Genomic DNA, 17,974 nt, shown 5'->3' on the forward strand with positions numbered 1-17,974 from the left:
GGTAAGAAAACAAGCAGACAGTACATAAATAACGGTGTGGTTCTCCATAGCCATGTATCTTCCATAGGTATTTATAGGATCAGCCTGCTAAAGGCCAAGTTTAGTTTATTGGAAGTGAGAGACAACATGCAGCTTCCAGGTTAGAAGACGACTTCGCTGAGTCTCGACTCCTGAAAGGGAATTGATTTATGTGGCTTACAATCTGTCAGTCCTTACTACAAATTGAACGAAGTAGGAGTTAGAAAGGATAATCAAAGAACCAGTTGGAATTTTATTTTTACACCTGTTTCTTAGGAGATATGGAGACTACGAGTGGAGGAACTTGCACTGAATTCTTCAGTGCTCAGACAATTGGAGTTGATGAGTGTAGCCTGAGAAGGAGGTGGATACAGCGCCAAGAACTGGGGGGTGAAAGGTCATCGTCCAGCTGGGTGACCTTGCCATGTCCGCACCAATATCCATTTCCATTTCTTTGTCTACTAGAGGACAACACTAGGTGTCCCTCTTTCCAAGGTCTCTGTCAGCTCTGTCATTTTGAGATTTATGTGGCTCATGGAAGCTCTCCAATGAACATTTTTTTTTTCACTATGAAACTTAGCTAATAATAATAAAAAAAAAAGACAAAAACAAAAATGCAGTCTCCTTTGTTTAGCATCATTACAGCCCTGGCTTTTACCTTTGCATGCTACCTGTAATCCAAACTGAAATGATTAATCTGGTCATTCATTTGAATAGAACTCCTTTGTTGTATGTGTACATACGTGTATGGATGTGAATATGCATGGTCTTGTGCGTGAGTATTCACGTGGTGTCCAGAGATCAACCTCGGGGGTTGTCCCTCAGGTGTCATCCCTTCTCACTTCTTAGACCAGGGTCTCTCACTGGCCTGGAGCTTGCTGAGTTGGTAGTGCTGGTTGGTGACTGAGCTCTGGGGATCTCCCTGTCTCTGCCTTCTCAACCCTGGGATTTAAATCATGTGAAATCACACTGAGCTTCTTTCCATGTGTCCTAGCCAGTTGGCCTCCTGAGCGACCTGCCCTGCCCTCAGAACATAGCTTCTGTTCGTAGTGAATATAGACAAGATGTGCTGAAGGATCCATGGGGAGAGGGAGAAATAAAAAGCAAGGAAGCTGCTGGTTGTGGTGAGTGAGGCAAGTTATTAGGAAAACACAGCATGCAACGATACACTGTAACATGGTGGAAGTACAAAGCTTATTTTAAAATTAATTTTTTTTTCAAATAGTATCACAATTTGAGTTTGAAAGTAGAGGCTTGCTGGGTGGTGGTGGCACATGCCTTTAATCCCAGCACTTGGGAGGCAGAGGCAGGTGGATTTCTGAGTTCAAGGGCAGCCTGGTCTACAGAGTGAGTTCCAGGACAGCCAGGGCTAAGAAAGTAGAGGCTTACCAGCATAAGAGTTATTCAAATGGACTTAATCTATACACAACCCTAAGTAATAAAGAATGTCACATCTAAGACTTTATCATAGCTGAAATTTTAGTTTAAAAATTTAGCTTCAGCCTTACAACCTCCTTTTACAAAACAAAGCAAACATATCTTTCTGTTTCTTAAAAAAATTCTAAAAAAATGTTTTCATAAAAAACGAGTTGTTCCTGACAGTCTAGTGGATGAATGGTTAGCATCTATAATACCAGTGGGAATGTTAACAGGAAATCCTTCTCAAGAGAAATAGCATGGCAAAATATAGAAATGCCTAATTTTTTATTATTGAGTTACTCAAGTAATAAGCAGAGTCACACAGAAAAGCATATGCGTACCAGGACACATGGCATTTTGTTATTAAAAATTAGTGACAAATGCTCAAGGGTGAAAGATGTATTTACTAAATGCCATCACGGTATAATCATAGGGAAATATTGTTTTGCCACTGAAATTATGATGTTCCTAAAGTTAATAAAATGCAGAAAATGCATTATATAAGGGTATGTGAAAAGGGTAAGGATTTACTATTATACTCATACTTAATGACTTGACATTTCTAAGAACAAACATGAAATAAATATTCTAAATATTAATGGAGATATTTCCTGGGAAATGAAATTAGGACAGACTTAAGTTTCCTTAGTCTTCTCTTTTCTACAATATTAGAATTAGGAAAAAGACATAAGGAGCTATTAAGGTTCAAAACAATTGGGCTTTTGCATTGGAAGTATAACTCAAATAGCCCAATTTATTATTCATTTGCTTTCAGACATATCAGCTAATTATGGTGAGTTCCTCTTTGACAGCCCAGAGGTACCTAAGACCATTTCAGGCATTTGTGGATGCAATGCGGATTCAGTTAGACACTGGTGGAGATACAGGCTATTCCTGTTCTCGCCCATTCATTGTTTCTTCCTAAGGTCCCCTAAACGCCCTTCCTTTTAGCCTCTAATTTCTCATCAGTGGTTGTAGGCATAGGTGTTCAGCTGCTCTCTTTCTGTCTTCTGTATATAATTTCCCTCCCCTGAAATGCACACCCCCTCATTCCTATTGCAGGGTTAACAACAGTGACCCATGGAGCTTGCTACTGTGGACATGATAGATGCTCAGTGTAAGAGGGCAGTCACAGGATGAGTAGTTAATAGAGGCTTAGAAGGCACAGAGGGCACTGGGAATAACCCCTGCCTGTGACCACAGCCTGCTTCTCAGCTCTCCCAAAGCCTCTCACTTGGCAGAGCACCGGGGGCAGATGGGTCTCGCACAAGTGAAAGTGAATAGGGAGATGCTAGGTCAGTCATTACCACATGCAAATTAGCGTGAGGGTTATGGCAGTGTAGGTTCTCTGTGAGGAGCACTAGCCAGCTGAACAATGTGCAAAATGATGGGCCGATGGATTGAGAGCAACAACTTCTGGTTTCTCTGCAGGTAAACAGTAGAGGGCTAGGTGAACACGGACAGACAGCCATTTGGAGACGAGTGGAAAGTGTTCTAAACAGAAAGAATGAAAAACATTGTGTACTAGATAGAAAGTAAGATATTTGGATGTCAGACCTTGAAGTGTTTGAGCTATTGCACTATGAGAGTTTGTCCAAAGACATACATTAAGGGACAATTGGCCAAACACACCCAGAAACGAAATGGTCCTGAGAGTGTTCCGAGCTCTATAAATAATAAACATGAAATAGCAGTCAACAAAGGGCTACCAAGAAGGAAGTGCTGTAAACACTCTGCAAAAGCCATACACTATTTTGTCCTTGTAAAAATTTCATATTAGTCAAAAAATTATATACCGAAATGGAAATAAGTGAAATACCTCAAAAAGTATATACACACTGAATAGAAAGAATATGTTAAAGTTTGCAGACGTCTTGTTTTCACTATAAACACAGACTTCGGGATCGAGTTCCAAGGCCTAGCTCCCTCTCCACCAATAAAAGAACAGATACTTTTTGTTGTATGAAATTTATTTAAAAGTAAGAAATACATAAAAAAACCCACCAGTTTACCAATACTGTTTCACAATGAAAACTTAAATCTCACATAGTAAGAAATGATTAGGCTGACATTAAAAGGGATGATAAAAACAATAATTAAAAATAATCATCTTGTAGATACTACTGCCTTCAGTTTGTAGAATGCCAGGCCCCTGGTGCCCACCCTGACCAACCTTTCCTCATATCCTCAGTTCTATCTGGGCTTCTGTTTTCTGACTCCACAGTGCATTATGCTTTCGCCAATGTCACCGGAATTGCACAGCACACAGCATTATGTGTATAAGTCCCTTCCTTTAGAAGAACACCTGTGGGATTTATCCTTCTTACGGGGTGTACCAGCTAAGCCACATAGTCCACTGTAGGAATGCATCCCCAAGCTGGCATGTGTGCCGCATGTTGTTCCCACACCTCTGTTTATGAGATATAAAGATACTGTGAATATTTATTTGTGTGTAAGCCTATGGTATTTTCATGTTTTCATTTTGTGTGTTCTACTGTCCAGAAACTAGATTGCTACATTATATTGAAAGCATATGTTTAGCTGTGTGAGAAATCGCCAGTCTGGTTTTCCAAAATGCCTATGGTGTGCTGCATTACTGCTGGCTGTGGGTGAGAGGGCTCCTTATTTTCAGAATTAGAAAAAGCACTGCTAAGAAGTATTCTGTGTATAGGGTCATTCCGGGTCCATAGCTACTTCTCCTCATATGACTAAACTGAATACTCACCACAAAGCAAGGGCCTTTAACTCTTGGCGTCAAGTACAACAGCGAACTCCCCGAACACTTTCCCAGTTAAATGAGATCTTCCGTTTTCAAGGCCCTTGTAACGGTTAAAATTCAGAAAAGTCTAAACTCATTACAGATGGGCATTGGGCTTACTTGGAGAGGTTGGAGTATGGCGGAGTGAGGAAAGGAGCACAAATTTTTATCATATAAGCACTAGGAAGTCTATTGACCAGAAAACATCTTACACAAATTAAAACCCATTCTCTCTCAAACCATCTGAAGACCTAGTATGGCTGCTCAATCTCCATCCTGTGAGGTATTCATTTTTTTAAATGTTCAATGTGAGGTACACATTATTTCTTTTATGGTATCTAAATCCCAAAAGGGTTTTTTAATTTTAGGAAAATATAAAAAATTTACCCTGAAATTATATTTTACTAGATAATAGGGGTAATGATATATATATATATTAATTATATATAATTATATATATATATTAATATATATATATTAATGTTGGGATACTCCTTAATTATGAAGAAACAAATTACTGTCTTGACTGTGACCTATTTACACTAATTTTTAGAGAGTTTGTATATAGTAAAGGACTTGGGTTCAAATAATGATTGATGTGTTAGAATAGCAGCTCGCGTCTGGACACAGAATGCACTAGGCCCACACAGTTCCACGTGTAAAAGGTTTTATTGGAAGACTTGACCCACATATATATATATATATATATACACACACATATATATATACACACACACACACACACACATATATATATATATACATATATATGTATATATATATATATATATATATATATATATATATATATATATATATATATATATATATGTGACGCAGTCACAGGTAAAGGTGGGAGGTGAGCCCAATGGATTCTGGGAATATGGTGGCTATTGCCTTGGCAACTAGTCTGTGAGGTCTGCCTATGTGACATCACAGGTTTCGGAGGCCCTGATGCCAACAATGATAAAAGACAACTTGATATTTTTTTTTTATTGATTTAGAAAGAACCTCAGAACATGACTGTAACTGCTACAATCACCAATTCAACCGCCTGATGCTGTTCAACAAAAATCTGGCTGATAGGTTTAACTATTTGACATATAATGGCAATATAATTGATTAGATGGATCCTTAAAATCTATTTTCTTGTTGTTTTAAATAGTAGTATATTTTAAAAGTCAAGTTTACATATCCTTGTCATTTTAATTCCGAACAAAGTGGTGTCTGGTTGCTTTAAGAAACAGAGCTCTACGAAACAAATGTGTGTGGGGGAGGTTGGGGGCTATCAATTGAACTGTACTCATTCTGGAGGGACAAAACTTCTGTAGAACACTAAGAATCTGCTGCTGGGTTGTCTTTGAAGGTCCAGTCTTCCTTAGTATTTTAAAATTTGCCAAGTCATTGGTGGCTTCCAAACTCAATAATAAAGTTGTTTTTTAAGAGGATAAAAACCAGACCTGCCAAATACTTGTCAAAATGGGAGATACAAACTTTTATCTTGGTGGCAACTTGAATGTTGCCTAATAGAATAAATATCATTCAGTATGACATAAGTGTTCTCGGATAAACTCCGTAGACTTTTCTACTTTATTTTTAAAGTGAAATCAAATATATCTATTAATTATTTTGTTTAGGGGCTCACATTTATTTATTTTCAACATCTATGGAATCTGTCTTTAGACAAAGCATTTAAAATAGTTCAACAAAGCACAAATAAAAGTAGTTTTCACAGCCATGTTCCACACTCTACTTCCCTTAGAACATGGCCTTAGGTAAAAGGTCCTCTAGCTAGAGTCATATTAGTCATATTAGGTCCAAGAATTATTTAAGATGCTTCAAAGGAAATATTCTATTGCACATTGCCTATGCTAATACAGCAGCCTGTCCCTGTTGAAATGTTTCCAGGGCACTATAGTACTCATGTAACTAGAGTATTTTGGATTACTTGAAAATAATTGCTCAAATACTATTTAGAAGTATTTGCTTTCATCAATACACCCAAGTTAAGCATTAAGAAGTTGCTCTCTTTGAATACAAAATTATCTGCTTAACTTTAAAATCTTCTCTTCTTACACTGGATTAAGCAGCAGAGAAGTTAGCATCTGCTATGCAGTTCTGGGGCTTAACACAGAGGCACAGAGCCTTGGAGCATTTGGTTTCATTAGCCAGTCTCAACACCTTGGCGTTCTCTCAGAGTTCCACTGCCCTGGTGAGGAACATTTCTAATGGATACAGTGATTTTTTTCCCAAAGACACAATAATCACTGTCAAGGGGCAAGCAAACAAACAAATACAAAACAAAACAAACAAACAAACAAAAAACAAAATTAAACTAAATTAATCCTAATGCTGTTTCCTGACCTCTGGCATTTACTTTCGGGTATTCAACCACTCCACGAGGTCATATAATATCTTCAAGTGTCAGAGATGTGGAATGCCAGACTCCAAGATTTTTTTATTATATATCTCAAATATGCTGCTAGGCGGAAGTTTAAAAAGAAAAGAAAATGATGGTATTTGCCTACTTGGCCTCCCTCCCCTCTCTCTCTCTCTCTCTCTCTCTCTCTCTCTCTCTCTCTCTCTCTCTCTCTCTCTCCCTCCCTCCCTCCCTCCCTCCCTCCCTCTCTCTCTCACTCTCAAACCTCAAGATACAAGAGGTTTCTACCCATAAGAAGTTTGACCTGGTTATTGGAGTATCACATTAACAAGTGACAACCTCACTGGAAGCAACGTTGTTTTGAAAAGTCATCACTTAACAAAGCAGGTGAAATATGAAAGACAGATCATGGTTACTTCTCAACATTTTCCTTTACGAAGCAACCTAGTCTTTACAAAACCTCTCAGAATGTTCTAAAGCAACAAAAATATAAACTTCTTAAGACTTTTGGCAATCATTAACTATATGCATGTTAGCATTTACTGTATACATTATGTATGCATCAAAAATGATACAACAGATTTACATAACATGAGGTTTAGTAAAAAAAAAAACAAACCTTAAACAAAACAACAATTGGAATAACAGCTAAGCTTAGTTTACTTTTTGTCTGCCAACGTTGCCATGTACAAGAGTATTTGCAATGCTGTTTTGTGCGATATCTTTTTGAATAGTTATTTAAAGAAGATAATTTAAAAATACAACAATCTGCGAATTATCTTCCTTTAAGCCAATACCCTTGGAAGTACATTTTACTAATACGTTGAGGGTTTTTTATCTTCAAATACAATGTATTTCATGCTGATATACATATAATAAAACGTTAATGAAATCTGAAGAACTAATTTTCTAATCAGTCTTAAAAATTGAGATTTAACTCATCATCTAACACAATGCTCATGAACTGAAGCATGTGCTTTCTTAGTAAGGGCATAGCTAGCACTGTACATGCCATGCTTGAGACAGAAAATGGCTACAAGAAAGAAGTGGTCTCATTTAACCAAACAGTTTAAAAATACTTCATAAATTTTCTAACTTGAAGATTGTTCAAAGAATGCTTTCAAAAAAAAAAAAAAACTCCAAACATTTTACTAAATGTTGTAGTTTGTTTCAATTAGAATGGTGGCATACAGTCCTAATAGAAAGGAGAATATGACAATTTATTTGCGTAAAGTCCATGCTGTGAGAGTTCATGGTTTTACTTTATGAGGAAAAATCATTACTAATGAATATTTGAAAAACATAATTGTATAGAGAAGATAGAAATTATTCAGTGCTTGGGGGGAAAAGGACCATTACTTTGGGCAGATCACTTATGTGGCCAGCTTTCTATTCAAAGAAACAGAACAATCTACATGTTGAATAATAAAAGCTTTTCTTCTACAAGGCTTCATTTTTTTTTTCAAGGAAAAATACAGAAAGAAAAAAAAAATCAATATATAGAGTAGTTTAGTCCTGGAAAGGGCTTTCTTAAAGAGAAACCTCAGTCAAGGTTGAAAGAGCAATTAATGCAGGCTCAAAAAGCTGGGCCATTCTGATAGAGTTCGGTTAACATGTGGCAGAAGTAATCATCCACTTGTGAAAATGATTTTCGGTTCATTCTCAAACACCTTTCAGACACTCATGATCCCATTTAACTGACAACAATACAGGCTATCTGTGGGCACCATTGCATTTGATGTGAAAACCAATAGGGACCAAAATGCCCTCAGGCACTTGCAGTCATTCCCCCCCGCCCCCCCCCCCATTCTCTGCTGCTTACATAAAAGAAGTCTTCCTTTCACTACATTCCTGCTTTTATTTAACCCGGCAAGATTAAGCCTTTCTCTTGTCTTTCCTTTTTTTTTTTCTTCTTTGGTTTTGTTTTCAGCCAAGGATGAGAAAAGAAACTGAATCAAGACAACATTGTGGCTGGAGCATTAGGAAACCTAGAAGGAAATACTTTCTAGTTAGGTTTTATTTATTTATTTATTTATTTTTTTATATACTTCCTGTGTTTGGACAGAGAGGGGTATAAAAGAAAGGATCTTCACCAAACAAGAGTATCTGACAGCTGAAAGGAAGTTAGGGCTGAGACAAACTGATAACTTCTAATGTTGAGCAACAAGTTAAGTTTCTGTGATATGGAAACAGGAGACAATGTCAGAGGAGAGTGAAGGACAGTTCCTCCAATTTTACTTAGGTGGTACTCTGTAGAGTCAATAGTATGGAGTACTACTCCATGTTTTATGAGTTTTACCTTCTAGTTAAACCTCAGCTGGGACCAGCACTTTAACAGCTAGCTATAGAAAAGTACTTTTATAGGTCCAAACACAAGGCAAAACAATCTAAATAAAATTGTTTCAAGCAAGCTTTCTCTAAGAAAATACTTTTTAGCCAAGTGTAGTGGTCCTTACCTGTATTTGCAGCAGGAGGCTGAGACAAGACTGAAAATATGAGTCTAGCTTGCTCTGCAAAGGGAGTTCTAAACCCGTCTGGGCTATTTAACAGTAGCCCTCCGCATAGAAGACAATTTCAAAAGAAGAGTGCATGCTAATATTTATCTTTGCTAAATGGTCAATGACATCCTTTTAGAACTCAATGCACAGGAAAAGAATATGTCCAAGTACACTTTTAATGATCCATTTCCTTTCAAAGGTAAATACTTGCCAAGTTTTCTGAAAGTTTATTTTTTTCATTGACTAACTTGTATCTATTTATAACAGAGAACATTGTTGAGAAAAGCATGTATTATGAAATGTCTAAATGAAGTTAATTAACATTGTATTGTCTAACTAGTCAGCCATAGAACATCTCATGAAGGCATGATTCTTTGTTTTCCCCTAATGTCACTGCTCTTCTTTCCCCCTTCATCTCCAGATGCTTGTTAAATGCTAAGAAAAAGCTACCAAGTTATAGAATGTCTCAGAAATAGCTTAAAGGGTTGCGGGTGTGTGCAGTCCAGTCATCTCCAACTAAGCCAGGCAAACATGCTTTATCCTCAGGACAAGTAATGGGACTGGAAAATCTGAACATCACTAGGGACGCAGCTTGACATCTTTCTGAAGGACATTCTTGAACACATGGCCAAAGACTCCCACTTACCTGATACTTTAATGAAAATCATTTACTGTTATCTACTGATAACATCTCTTTAGGGCACAATCTCCCTATAAAGAAAAGGATCAAATGTGGCTGAACACTATACACAGTACAGGTAATCAAACGTTTAGGTTTCTGTTGTTTTCCTTTCTATAAATGGAGATACTAAATTGCCTTCTTCATACTCACAAATTAAGGGAAAATAGGTACAGGAAATGTCCACTTTCGCAATCACATTCTAACAGTAAAGTCAGTGAGAAAATAGTCTGAGATTTAGTCTGTTCCCCAGAGTACACACTGGGTCAGAGGACTCTAGGAAGCATTAGGAAAGGAGGAGGTTTGGTGGGCAAATAAACATGAGACTGAGTTATGCAAAACTACACAGGTTCTGTATGTGAGTCTTCCAAGAGCCTGTAGCAGACACTACTATGGCGACACGGAGAATGATGGTGGGCGACAATAATGTACACCGTGTCTCAGGAACTCAGAAGCTTTCTCATAGACTGTGCTGTGGGAGCCCTGCTCTCTCACGTACTCTTGGGAAAGTAAAGCTGGATGATAGCCACAAAGAAATCCCACGCAATACAAGTGGACAGCTGAGTTCTTATGCTTTTGTTTAGAAGGAACTAATATCCCTGTCAGATGTAAACACTCTCCCACTTGTAACCCGGACAGGAGTCTACTAAAATTGGTGTCTGAAAAAGAAGTAAGTTTGCTTTAAAATTTGGTCCATAGTTGCTGAGTGTTACCCATGATTCCGGAACAGCCTTCATCTCAGCTTTCTGGTCTCAGTTAGCAAGGACATGGTTTGAGAGCTCTGTTAGTTCACAAAGCCATTTCTTTGAACCCCTTCTGGTGCTCGGCATGTCGCACAGATTCCCTTCCCAACAGCCTTGCTCTACCTAAACTATGAACCTTACTTGCACTTTACATTTATGCTTTGTGGCCAATCTTATCTGCAGTCAAGGACTGTGGAGTTCTGGTTCAAAACCCAGGGGTGCTGAACAGCAAGATGCCCTGGCAGTTTTTCCAGCCCTGACATTATACCTTGCCTTCAGTGTGCCAGTCTCTGTCCTGCTCCCCTGTGACTATGTTGTTTTGATAAGCTGCCCACAGCCCTAGCTTTCCTGGGGTTCGTGTTAACCCTGCTCTGGTGCTCTTTTCATACATTCTGAAGGTTGTTCCCATTTATAAACACTGCCTGTGTTGGGGATCCTTGGACACTGCCCATCACTTACTTCCACACTGAGCACCTCTTTGTTCAAACACTCTGGGTTCTTGCTGTTCTTCAAATTGTTTGCATGTTGTCTTTCCTACTCTAATAGTCTGGCATGCCCTAGAATTTCATCTACTTCCATATTTATTTAAGCTGAGTTACTGTCTCAGTTTCACAATGCCTACTTATTCTCATCTCTTCGGGTCACACTTTTTGTAGGTCAATCTGCAAAATATACTCAAGAAAACCATACACATTTATTTCCTATATTAGATAGTGCACAGTTTTCTCCATAGCTATGACTTCTCTGTACCCTGACTAACGGCCATTACCTACAGAAAAGGACCAACTCCTTTTGGAAAGGGATTATGTCCAATCTGAGTCACTATTCTCCCCACTACTGATGCTGTGTCCTCATGTGGTGCATGCTCTATAAGTATTGATGAATTACTAAGTGGTTATTCCTATCTTGTGCATTAGGAACAATTATAAAATAGAAATAGTGTCTAAAGCGAACTTTGGGTAAAAAGTATTTATGACCCACATCAAAATAAAATAAAATGCCTTTGCATTTTCCATAAAACTGGGACTTATTTAGATTAACAGTCACATGACTTTAGCATCAGAAGGTTATCCTAAAAGTGAAGTTAACATAGTAGAGCTAAGCAAAAAGAAAGCATGGGAAAGCATCTGTGAATGTAGAAATAAAGAACTTCTGGAATACAGACAGCCTTATATGCTTGTTCCTCCCCCAAAGAGACTCTGATGGCTTCAGAACCCCTGATGAAGACAGCCTCAATCCCAAGTATCACAGATGGCGTCCCATCAGAATCAGAGTATATTCGATGTCTAAAGACCTCGAAGTGACAGCAGAAATTCAACCTCCACTTGCTTTAAAAGAAAACTGACATATATCAATGTTGGCATCTATCTGGTAGCAATACTGGGCGTCTCTGTCCAAGTACTGAACAAATGAGCCAACTGGCAGATGCATGCCAAAAATAACTGTTAATACTGATAAAGATAATACTGGAAAATGTGGCTTATTTCTGTTAGAGATAGGTTTAAAATTTCCAGTCTTATTAGATAGACAGTCTGGTCATAGACAGTGGTGTTTGGACCTAAGCATAGGCAGATTTGACCCACGAGATAGATGCAGAGACAGGCTTCCATATTCATGTAGACAGGGCTACTAGATGAAGGGCTTATTTCTGCTCTGTAACTACCCTTCCAGGAAGACATGGCCCACTGTGGGGAGAGCAGAAGGCAGTAGGAGACTACTGCAATGCAGAAATTTGTGCCTGGAAACAAACAGATGCAGTTTGATTTTGGTTGGTTTTTGTTGTTGTTGTTGTTATGCAATTGTTTTTGTTTTTACAGAATATAGATGAGTGTGTGACAATAGATGGGCAGGCTGCATGGCTGGGAGGAAAAGGGGAGAGGTAAACAGAGCAAGAACAGTTTGCTCAGGCCTTATACCCTGCAAATGGTTACTTTTCTCATATGAATTTTGCACTTGTCAGTGCTAGAAAGGTAATGGAGCTATCTGCAGAAACCACAGAACGGAATGTGGCCTGTGAAAAGGCCTTTTAAGCCACAGAATAAACTCAAGGCCTGTTACTGGTATTATTACTGATAACAGAACATAAAAATGTTTACACTAGGGGGCTAGAGAGACGGCAGATGGGCTAAGAACACTTGCTGCTCTTGCAGAGGACCTAGAAGGAGGCACCCAAGCCTGGAACCCCAGTTCCAAGAGATTTGATGCTCATTCCTGGTTCCCATGGGTAGGACGCACACCCAGGCCCATAGACATATATGCAGACAAAATGCCTATATACTTGACATTCTAAATATTACTCCTGTCTGGTGAATAAGAGGAAGTAGCCTGGGCTACTAGTGTTTATTCAGCACGTGGAAGGCTAAAACAGAAGGATTATGAGTTCAAAGCCAACCTGGGCTAAATGAGTTCCAGGCCAACCTGACATAAATTCATCTCAAAACCAAACAATCTAACAAACAAAACAAACAAACAAACAAAAAAACAGAAGCAAACCAAAAAAGAACAAAATGGGTATGGTGGTGAAATCTTTTAATCCTAGCATTTGAGAGACAGAGATGGGCAGATCTCTGTGAGGTTAAGACCATCCTGATGTACATCACTAGTGCCAGCGCAGCCAGGGCAGCCAGGGCAGCCAGGGCTACCCAATGAAAACCTGTATTTAAAAAGGCACAGTGAAAAGAATAGCTAGACTGTTTGGATGTTGTACTTTGTATGCTGCCATAGATAGCCTTTATCTCAGAAGTAGACAGACTTAAGCTCTGTTTCCCAGGAAATATGTCAGAGGTATGTTCTCAGGCTGGTGAGACAGCCTAACAAGTAAAGGCACCTGCTATACCCTCAGAACCTGAGTTCAATGCTAGGATCCACATGGTAGGAGCCAGTGCTCTGGTCAACATGTGTGTGACCCACACAATGCCAAAATCGTCTTCTTAGGTAAAGAAAAAAGTAGAAAATTGTTTCTCAGCCCTATTTTATTGAGTCCTTCAAAAGTTACACTAAGTATTTTTTAGAATATTTATTTTTTTATATCTGAGTATTTTTTCTTTTTTTTCTTTAAAAATTATGATATATATATATATATATATATATATATATATATATATATATATATGAGTTCACTGTTGCTTTCTTCAGACACACCAGTAGAGGGCATCAGATCCCATCACAGAAGGTTGTAAGCCACCATTTGGTTGCTGGGAATTGAACTCAGGACCTCTGGAAGAGCAGTCGGTGTACTTCACCACTAAGCCATCTCTCTAGCTCAAGTATTTTTCTTGAATGTATGTCTGTGTACCACATACGTGCCTGGTACATGCAGAGGCCAGAGATGGCATCAGACCCTCCTCAGGGACTGGAGTTATAGACAATTGTGAGCTGCCATGTGGGTGCTAGGAATAAGACAGGAGTGCTCCAAAAGAACAGCCAGGGCTCTCACCCACTGAGCCATCTGTCCAGTCCCAACAAGGGAAGTTTCTGCAGAAGACCAGCTTTAGGTTTCCAAAGTACTAAATTTCTTACATTCATCCTATTTATCAACCAATCCCAAACAAACAAACTGTGCACACGATTACAGAAAACTCTAATTTGAAGTTCAAGTTTCTTCTCGTTTTATGTGCAGGAGAACAAATACTAAAGCCAATAGTAACAAGAAACCTATGTCCCAAAGGGTTTGAATTCACTTCACTAAGTTCATACTTTTTTTTCCCTCCTTTAGCTTAAAGCTCAATAATGCCATGTTTATGATTTCTGTGCCTACAAGTCTGTAGCCTGTAGAAATGAAATAAAATGGAAAATGAAATCCAGATAGTCAACAGAAAAGAAAACAACCTTTGACATGTATCCAACATATCGGCATTTCAATGTCAGATAGCTGTGACCTTGTGGTAGCTGTGATTACCCCAATATCACCACATATTAAAGCTGTTCTATATTAATTCAGTAAAGTGTCTTGACAAGCTTGAGATGTCCAAAATGAACTGCCACTTCACCTCCTTCTAACCTCTTATTTTTGCATTTTTGAAAAGAAAATGTCCTGATGACTCTGGCCTGTAAATAGTGCTCCTTACATCAAATCTGTAGTCATTAGATAGTTTCTATTTGTGGGGAGTGCTAGCGCCATCTACTGGACACACGCCTCACTCCTTTTGTTGAATGATCTCTGCTGCTGCTTCCAAAGATGCCCTGAAGTCATTCCTCTTAAAATAAAATTTGGGCATAAAACCTGCACTTTTCCCCTCTTTCATTTTAAGGGACTTGTGTGTACAAGGAATCAGTACTTTTTCGAGGATTCTAACATGCATTAGTTCAAATAATTCAATATTTTCATCTCAGTGGAGCCATTTTAGAGTCATATATTTCATAGGTTAAAATGGATATAATGAGAAAGAAATCCATAGTTGGTGACTGAACCTGTGGCTCAGTGGCTTGAGTGAAGCTATAGGTCCACTCACTGACACCTAGACAGCAAATGGAGCTGCTGGGAGAATGCCGAGCGGAACATTTATTCACTACTTATCAAAAAAACATTCTGGGTCCTAATTTTAAAATTAAACATGAGCAAAAAACAAAAAACAAAAAACCTCCTTTTATACATGAAGTTGGGGATAAATATTTGAACTGTATCACATGAATCTCTGGCAGATCAAGATAATTCTGCAGAGAGGAATCTAAGCCAATCTAATGGTAACTACTGATTTTGTTTCTAAATTCATACCAATTAGAGAGAGTGAGAAAGAGCGAGTTCTTAGCAGATGATGACCTGTAAATGACTTTTCCATCTTCCCTTCATGGAGCCAGAGCCTAAATGGTTTTGTTTAGTTAGTTTCGCTTCCATTAAGAACATGCATTACCCTTCCCATAGAAAACAGAATGCCAATCATTCTTAAAGGTTGGTTTCAAAATTGCATTCCCAAGCACACTGTCAGATTCAGTTGTTGTCCCGTATGATCTGCTTCTTAGTGGAAGGCAAGATTTGTTAACAGTGTTGACACTGTTGCTGATATTTACTAGAAACCAAGTGATCTTCAATTCATCGAGGCTCTCCCCCACCTCTGTTTTATGTCCTTTTGCATAACTGAAGGAGAATGGGCTAGAAAACACACTTTCTTCAGGTACTGTAAGATGTATCTTGGTGTTATTGTTGCTAATGATAGTTAATTTAATATTTATACTGTATCAAAAAAGAAGATCTAGTAATTATAAATAGCAACACAAAGTAGGATATATTATGAAAAATAATGATAAATTAGTGTGGAAGTTGATATGAAGGAGATTTCCAGACAAGCTTAATTGTTATGTTATGTTTCTTTCTTTCTTTCTCTCTCTCTCTTTCTTTCTTTCTTTCTTTCTTTCTTTCTTTCTTTCTTTCTTTCTTTCTTTCTTTCTTTTTTGTTTTTGTTTTTTTGAGACAGGGTTTCTCTGTTTAGCCCTGGCTGTCCTGGAACTCACTCTGTAGACCAGGCTGGCCTCAAACTCAGAAATCCACCTGCCTCTGCCTCCCAAGTGCTGGGATTAAAGGTGTGCGTCACCACTGCCAGGCCAATTGTTGTGTTTCATCATCAAATTAAAAAAATGTTCATTAACACTTGAAAAAGCAATAAGTTGCTATATAGGAAATCTGAGCGAAGTTTTTACCCAAAAGGTTAGCAATTAGACAAATTTCCAGGTCCAGGTAATAGCTCGGCTGTAAGAGTCCTACTGTTCTTGCAGAGGACTCCAAGTTTGGTTCCTGGAAACCAGTATCAAGAGACTTGTAAGGTTAGTTGCAGGGGACCTGATGCCTTTGGGCCTCCATGGGTCCCTACATTCCCATGATGCATATAAATGCACGAAGGTGTGTGAACACATGTAAATAAATGAAATGAAAATTTAAAGTTTCCAGATATACTTAACTTTATTTCACCCCAATTCAAGTAAACTAGGCTTTACTCTACCTAATAGTTAAAATCTGGTGACCAAGGTGAGTAAACTGGCGAGTAGGTTATCTAGACTGTTCTGCACAGGCCTGCTGTGCTGATCTAGACTGTTCTACACAGGCCCGCTGTGCTGATCTAGACTGTGTTCTGCACAGGCCCGCTGTGCTGATCTAGACTGTGTTCTGCACAGGCCCGCTGTGCTGATCTAGACTGTGTTCTGTACAGGCCTGCTGTGCTGATCTAGACTGTGTTCTGTACAGGCCCGCTGTGCTGATCTAGACTGTGTTCTGTACAGGCCTGCTGTGCTGATCTAGACTGTGTTCTGCACAGGCCTGCTGTGCTGATCTAGACTGTGTTCTGCACAGGCCTGCTGTGCTGATCTAGACTGTTCTGCACAGGTCTGCTGTGCTCATGTGCCAAGTGAATATTCTCAATGCACTTCATTACTGCTTTCTCAAAGTAAACTCAACTCTTAGAAAACCAATTTACTTAATATCTAACACTGTGGTCTGTACTTTTATATATTTTACATGTTTTATTTTAGTCACTACGTCAATTCCATTGGGTATGTGAAATTAAATCATCAGATGATACATCGGCATCTCATAATTAACTTCTACTTTTAATATTATAAAATCCATGCTAAGGGCTCCCATTAAGTATTAGTTAGTATAGAATAACACAGCTTGTGATTTTGCTTAATATTCACGTTACTGTCATAGTTAAAGGTGAAGGCACAGACTCTGGCTATTGGGGGTCATAAATCAGTATTTATCATCACGCAAGCCTTTCCCCTCTTATATGTGCAGAATCTGAGAAGCAAGCAATGTCTGATCAGGATGTCTGATGTCTTAACAGGAACGACCCCATCCTTTGTCTGTGGAGTGATGTGCACCCTGAACTGGCTGGAATGGTTCTATGTAAAAGTGTTCACAAATGAAGACACTCATTTACATGTGGAGATCTTGACAGGGAACTATGTTTTGACAAAATAGTATAAAAGAAGAATGTCTCTTAAGTGCCTCCTAAAGTCTGCCTTCTTGAGTGGAGGACACAGCATCACAAAACAGCCCAGAATCTCCTGGAAGCTTACCTAGCACATTCTTACATCACTTCCTCAATTGTCTCAATAGAAAATGTGTTCTTCAGTTCTCCCAATGAGAACCCACAAAAGAAGACAGAGACAACAAAGATGTCCCAGGAAGTGTGAAACTATACAAGGGGGAAGTGCAGAGTCCAAGTTCCAGCTCCATGGTTCTCCCTCCTAAAACTAGGAGCTTGGAGTTCTTCTCTCAGAGCAATGGTATTGTCTTCAAAGAGTTTAGATGAATTCTTGTGAATGGAGCCAGAGAATCATTTGTTTATTAGAGAGACTGAGTGTGGAAGTTCTGCCTCGGTACTGCTGTCAGAGCTGAGAAATGGCAAGTTCCATGGAGTTTGTTACTCCGCTAGTGTTTTCTAACTGTAAATAGAGGTTCTGATTGGTCTCCCAGCTGCCTGAAACTTTATCTAGGGGACCAATTTACCCAATATACATCGCAGTATTTTAATGTGTAAATATAGT

At 38.7% G+C, this 17,974-nt stretch overlaps 1 protein-coding gene across 24 annotated transcripts in view; it reads right to left on the minus strand.

Moving 5' to 3' along the window:
• Positions 1–17,974, minus strand: part of Cadps2 (calcium dependent secretion activator 2) — a 529,581-nt gene that overhangs the window by 171,247 nt on the left and 340,360 nt on the right. The window lies entirely within an intron of this gene.

The sequence above is a fragment of the Mastomys coucha genome, unplaced genomic scaffold (assembly GCF_008632895.1).
Source record: "Mastomys coucha isolate ucsf_1 unplaced genomic scaffold, UCSF_Mcou_1 pScaffold20, whole genome shotgun sequence".
Lineage (NCBI taxonomy): Eukaryota > Metazoa > Chordata > Mammalia > Rodentia > Muridae > Mastomys > Mastomys coucha.